The sequence below is a fragment of the Nanorana parkeri genome, unplaced genomic scaffold, assembly GCF_000935625.1.
Source record: "Nanorana parkeri isolate BGI_ZX_2015 unplaced genomic scaffold, ASM93562v1 scaffold286, whole genome shotgun sequence".
NCBI lineage: Eukaryota > Metazoa > Chordata > Amphibia > Anura > Dicroglossidae > Nanorana > Nanorana parkeri.
The window spans coordinates 1,169,049-1,175,048 of record NW_017306554.1 but is presented as its reverse complement, the minus strand read 5'-3'; positions in this window follow the sequence as shown (position 1 = coordinate 1,175,048).

The following is a 6,000-nucleotide window of genomic DNA, read 5'->3' as shown; positions in this document are numbered from 1 at the left end:
TCTAGAGACACCACCACTCTGCCCGGTCCGCACGCTCTGGCTCTCCCCCTTCCCGCCCTGCTGCCTTGTGAAGCCCAAATCGGATCATATCCCAGGATAACGATGACAGACGAGAGAGGATGCAAAGGACTGTGGCAACCCGCATTGTTCCCTCGGCTGTGGCAGCTACGGGTACTTTTGAAGCAATGTCTTCCCTTTTTGAAGTTCTTTGTCAGTTTTGCACATTAATCTTTATCGTATTGAATGTCCTCTAGCCTGTTGTGTGCCCTCACGATATGCCTAAAGCTACATTGATATTTCCCCCCCCTGGACTGGCTATTACTAGCCACCTATCTAGAGTGGGGCCGACCAGTGGCTTGAGCCCACGTTATTCAGCTCCACTCTGATGTGGAGGGCTCACGACTCCCCCCTGTGCTGCTCCCCTGTGGCCGCCGCTTTCCGCAGGCTCCTGTTTGCACACTTAAGCTTGAGCTTATGATGTACCTTCTTGTGAACCTGACCTATTCGTCCCAACCGGCCTCGGTAGTATTTCAGCACGCGGCCTCTTAGGCGACCGCGGGTTGAATCCGACGAGTGGCTTTAAACGGGGAGAGCATGGTGAGGAGGTGGCTGCCATTAGGATGTAGTTGGCACTGTTACAGCATGTCTCAGCTTTAGATGCAATTTAATCTTATGTGCAAGAGGTGACCCGAGGCATATTGCCATTGAGAGATCGGGGTTTATTGCCTAGCGCCAACGCTCTCTCCTCGGGGACAACCTTTAGTCCCAGAGCGCTTACCACTACCAGAAGACCTGTGTTGTCCCGTACCTTTAGAGAAATGCCGATTTACCCTTGATACACCTATACGCAGATAATTACTCCCCTCCCCCATCTCTCTCCCCCCAGACAACGGTAATATTTAGCTTTGTCGATGGTCATAGCTTTGTACATAGTTCCACGATTTGTCTCACACTTTAATGTTTGAACTCTATTCATGATCACATGTGTTCCATAGACGTTGTAACCCCATAGGTGAACGTTGCTGAAAAGCTATCTCTGGTGTTCTAGCGACCTTTTCTTCCTCTCCATCAGTCGGGTCAGCTACATCGTTAGCTCCACCACCACAACCTAGCTATCCGACTCATACCCATACCTCCACTCCCACCTACTTCCATGGCCCTGTCTCCACGGTTTGCAACGCTTCCACCGCTTCATATGAAAGAGCCCTGACCAACCACCCTTACACAACAAACCATACCTCCTCGCAATCTCCACAACATCTCACGTAGGGGGGCACGGGTATAGGAAAACGTCCCTTGACCCTTCCATTCAGTCACACCTCCACACGATCGGTCTTGCAGTGCGAGTCGATCGGCACAACCCGGTGCTTTACCTTCTCAGGGATAAGGCTAGGTTTCCTTCTCCCCCGGGTTGCAGGTGTACTTCCTAGTACACCAGTTTTTGTCCTCCCTCCCCCTGGTTCTATAACATCCCTCTACCTCCCTTCTCTATACCTAACTTTCCCACCCCCCTGCCCCTTATATCTCATCTCTCTCATCCTCCCTTCCTCTCCCTCCTTTCCCACACCTTATCTCCCCGCCCGTCCGCCCCCCACTCTCTAATCTTCTGGTCCTACCTCGATTCTCCCGCCTGATCTACCTACCCCTTTCTGATAATCTACTGTCACTCCATCTTCAACCACCATGGCGTCAGCGCTCGACCCCGCTCCTGCCGATGCGCCGCAATGGAAATTACTATCTATTAATGCCAAGGGCCTAAACGTTCCAGAGAAGAGGTCTCAATTCCTTAGAGCATTTTCTCATCATAATGCTCAAGTGATCCTACTACACATTTTAGAAGCGACGCCATACCCAAACTTCACTCCAGACAATTCCCACAAGCATTCCACTCCACCAATGCCTCTTCCAAAACTAAAGGAGTATCGATTGTCTTTTCCTCCCGCGCACACTTCCAGCTAACCGCCCAACTGTCAGACCAAGATGGCAGATACCTCATTTGACCGATTCCCCAGAAGTCCTCACGAGTCCTCCCACCTACTAGAAACTCACATCACAGTTATACCGAAATAGGGGAAAGACCCCTCCTTATGCGCTAACTATCGCCCCATTTCTTTGCTCAATGTAGACGTCAAATTGCATGCAAAAATTATTGCCAACCGTCTCTTGCCCCTTCTCCCGGACCTGATCGATGGGGATCAGGCAGGGTTTATTCCTGGGAGAGAGGCCAGAGACAACACCACTAAGGCAAGTGGCTTCCTCCTGTCCACAGATGCGGAGAAGGCATTCGACAGAGTGGCCTGGGATTACCTGTTTGCGACCCTGAAACACCTGGGTTTCGGCTCACGTATGCTAGATCGTATAGCTCTGCTGTATCACAACCCGATAGCTAGGGTCCGAGTAAACGGCTCTCTGTCGGATGCCTTCACCATCTGCAATGGCACCAGGCAGGGGTGTCCACTGTCTCCTCTGCTTTTCGTGATAGCATTGGAGCCCTTCCTCCGCAGAATTAGATCAGATCCCAACATCCATGGTTTTCCGACGCCTGACAAAGAGCCCAAAGTGGCTGCATTTGCAGACGATCTGCTATTCTTCCTAACCCAACCGAGAATTTCCCTCCCTAATCTTCTCCGAGCCTTTCAAGAATTTGCGTCTCTGTCCTCGTTTAAAATCAATCTCTCCAAACCCTCGGCCCTCAACATATCTCTGCCGGACGAGACGGTCCAGTTCTGTCTCTCCCACTTCCCCTTTAGCTGGGCGGATCGAGCCATCACCTACCTGGGCATTAAGATTCCGACCAACTTGCAAACCTTATACTCCCTAAACTATATCTCCCACCTTTCCCAACTAAGGTTGGATTTGAGGGAATGGAATAAGCCACTCTACTCCTGGTTTGGCAGAGCTGCCATCCTAAAAATGACGGCCCTTCCACGCCTCCTATACCTCTTCCAGACTGTACCCATACAAGTACCTAAAGCTTTTTTCTCCTCAGTGAACATAATGTTTCGCTCGTTTCTATGGAATAACAGATCCCCATGGATTAGCACTCAAACCCTCACTCGCTCCAAAATTTCCGGAGGCATTGGCCTTCCACATATCCAAAGATACTACTGGGCGTGTCATATGGCCCGCATCATAGACTGTGAGGTCCATGCCCCGAAAAAAGACTGGGTTCGGATAGAACAGCTACTGGCGGACACCCCCATCGGCTCATGGCCCTGGCTACAACGCCTGCACCTGCCGACCCAAGTATTGACTCACCCGACGGTCGGAACCTCCCTACGAGTTCTCACCACAATTAACAATAAACAGGCCCTTTCCTCTACCCCAGGTCCACTTACACCCCTCCGCTTCAATCCGGCCTTTCCCCCGGGTAATGGCGCATCCTTCCTACGCCGCTGGTCCACCGACACTCCCCTGACGGCTCAGAGGTTCTTTGACCGACAGGGTAATTTTCGCACTCTCGCGGACTTGAACGAGGAGAACCCATCCTCTCCCATGCCACTGTGGTCCTATTTTCAAATTCGACACTACCTTAACTCTCACTTACATAAAGGACTCTTCTCTCACGCATTAACCCCATTTGAAAAGCTATGCACCTCCGAACAGAGAGTTACACATGCAATTTCATCTCTATACTCCCTTTTGAATGATTCCTCTACCTTCCCACCGACAAACTCCATGAGAGCATGGGAACGCGACCTCTCATCTTCCTTCACAATACAGGAATGGGAACGAATGGATTCCCTACTATTAGGCAGCTCCATGAATGTCCAAATACAGGAGACTAACTATAAAGTTCGCTCACGCTGGTAGAAAACCCCGGCTCTACTCCACCACATATACCCAGATGTCCCTGACCAGTGCTGGCGCTGCGGCAGCGAAGTGGGATCTCTATTGCACATATGGTGGTCGTGCCCCTTGATCTCGCCCTTCTGGACATCGGTCCACGACCTGATTAAAACCATAACTGGAGTCACAATAGAATTCTCCCCAGCTAGCCTCATATTATATCACTTTGATGACACACAACATGTGTCTAAAAAATCCCTTTCAATTCACCTGCTGAATGCGGCAAAAACGGTGATTCCCAGACACTGGAAGTCGCCATCCCCACCAACGATCCGGGAGTGGCTCTCCCGAATAGACACAGTTTCGGCCATTGAAGAACTTATCCATTCAGGCAGGGACGACATGTCCAAATACCTCAAAACCTGGACGTTGTGGCATTTATTCAGAGACTCAGGGGCATGTAAAGCTTTAAGATGGTAACACCACTCCTACTTACACTGTACTATACAGTGCTTTCCCACTTTCCTTCTCTCCCTACCTGGGGGTCGGACGGGACCCCTTCCCCCTCCTTGCCTTCTCACCCCACCTTCCCCTCTTCCCCCTATTCCTCCTCATACCCACACTTCCAGACCTGCTCCCGCCCTTCCCACAACTGCCCCCCCTGATCTCCCCACCCGCCAGGCAATGATAGCACTTCATATACAATGATCATCCCCGATATCCAACCCAAATCGGACTAGAAACAACAAACCTTTGGACAGTATGACAGCCAAACCCTCCTTGCTATATGCCTTTTCCAACGTTTAAGGGGTCGCATTAACCCTGCAGAGTTAGTGAGATCTGTTATTGGATGCAGGTATTCCTTTCCACCTCATTATGTGAATTAATGTGATACCAGTACAATGGAATAGGAACTCCCGTGTTGGGCCCCACTCTACCACTGTTATGGTACCCTCTTTGGTTTCTTGATTTGTAACACAGTTTTGGATATCACATGGCTGTTTTTGATTGTCAGTTTATCGCCTATATACCTGTCATTGTCAAGGCTCTTAACAATAAAAAACATTTTACTTGTGAAAAAAAATAAATATTTTTCATTTAGATCTGGTAAGGAGTGGATGTTCTATCTCCTCTATTGAATTTTTACATGCACAACTAAAGAGCATGAAGAATGCCTTGCAGCGGTTGCATCCAGAGGGAGGTCGCAATTTTCACATGCACAACTAAAGAGAATGAAGAATGCCTTGCAGCGGTTGCAATTGATTGATATTTGGAGAATCTTGCACCCGAAGACAAGGGATTACACATTCTATTCTCAACCACATAAATCTTATAGCCGCATAGATTATTTCCTGATTTCTCATTATTTTCTCCAATGGGAGCCGAGAGCTGCTATTGATAGACAAATATGGTCAGACCATCATCCAATTATTATGGAACTACAATTTGCAGACCAACCGTCCATAGGGTTTACTTGGAGATTAAATGAAACATTACTTAGAGATGAAAAGACGGTGCTAGCCATAAAGGAAACAATCAATAACTTTAAAATTAATCATGAATCGGACACAACAGCTATCCCGATTAAGTGGGAAGCACTTAAATGTGTGATATGGGGAGTATTTATATCTCATGCTACCGGGATGAAGAAAGCTTTAGAAAATTTTGCTACCAGGATGAAGAAAGCTTTAGAAAGATTTAGAAAATAAGCATAAAATAGATATGTCGACAGATATATTTTATGCCCTGGAACAGAAACGCCTAAAGCTTAAGACGATATTGGACCAGAAATACTTCAAGTATAGAGAGGCTATCCGACGATCATTTTATGAACAAGGAAATAAAGGGGGTAGATTATTAGCTAGATCAATAAAGGGACAGATCACACGCACTTTTGTTTACAAAATCCAAGGAAAGGTAGAACGTATAGTCCATCGCACGGATCATATAGCTCAGGAGTTTCAGGCCTATTATTCTGAATTGTTTAACATAGGAAAAGATAAGGAGGCATCACTAGGGGAGCCTGAGACACTATCGGGGGCAGCAGCATATATTGAGGACACTCCTCTACCAAGGATATCGGAGGATGAGGCAGAGACATTAGAACTACCAATTACTGCGGAAGAAATAAACACAATAATTAAAGCCCTCCCTAAGGGGAAAAGCCCGGGCCCAGACGGATATACGGGTATGTTCTATAAGCAGTTCAGG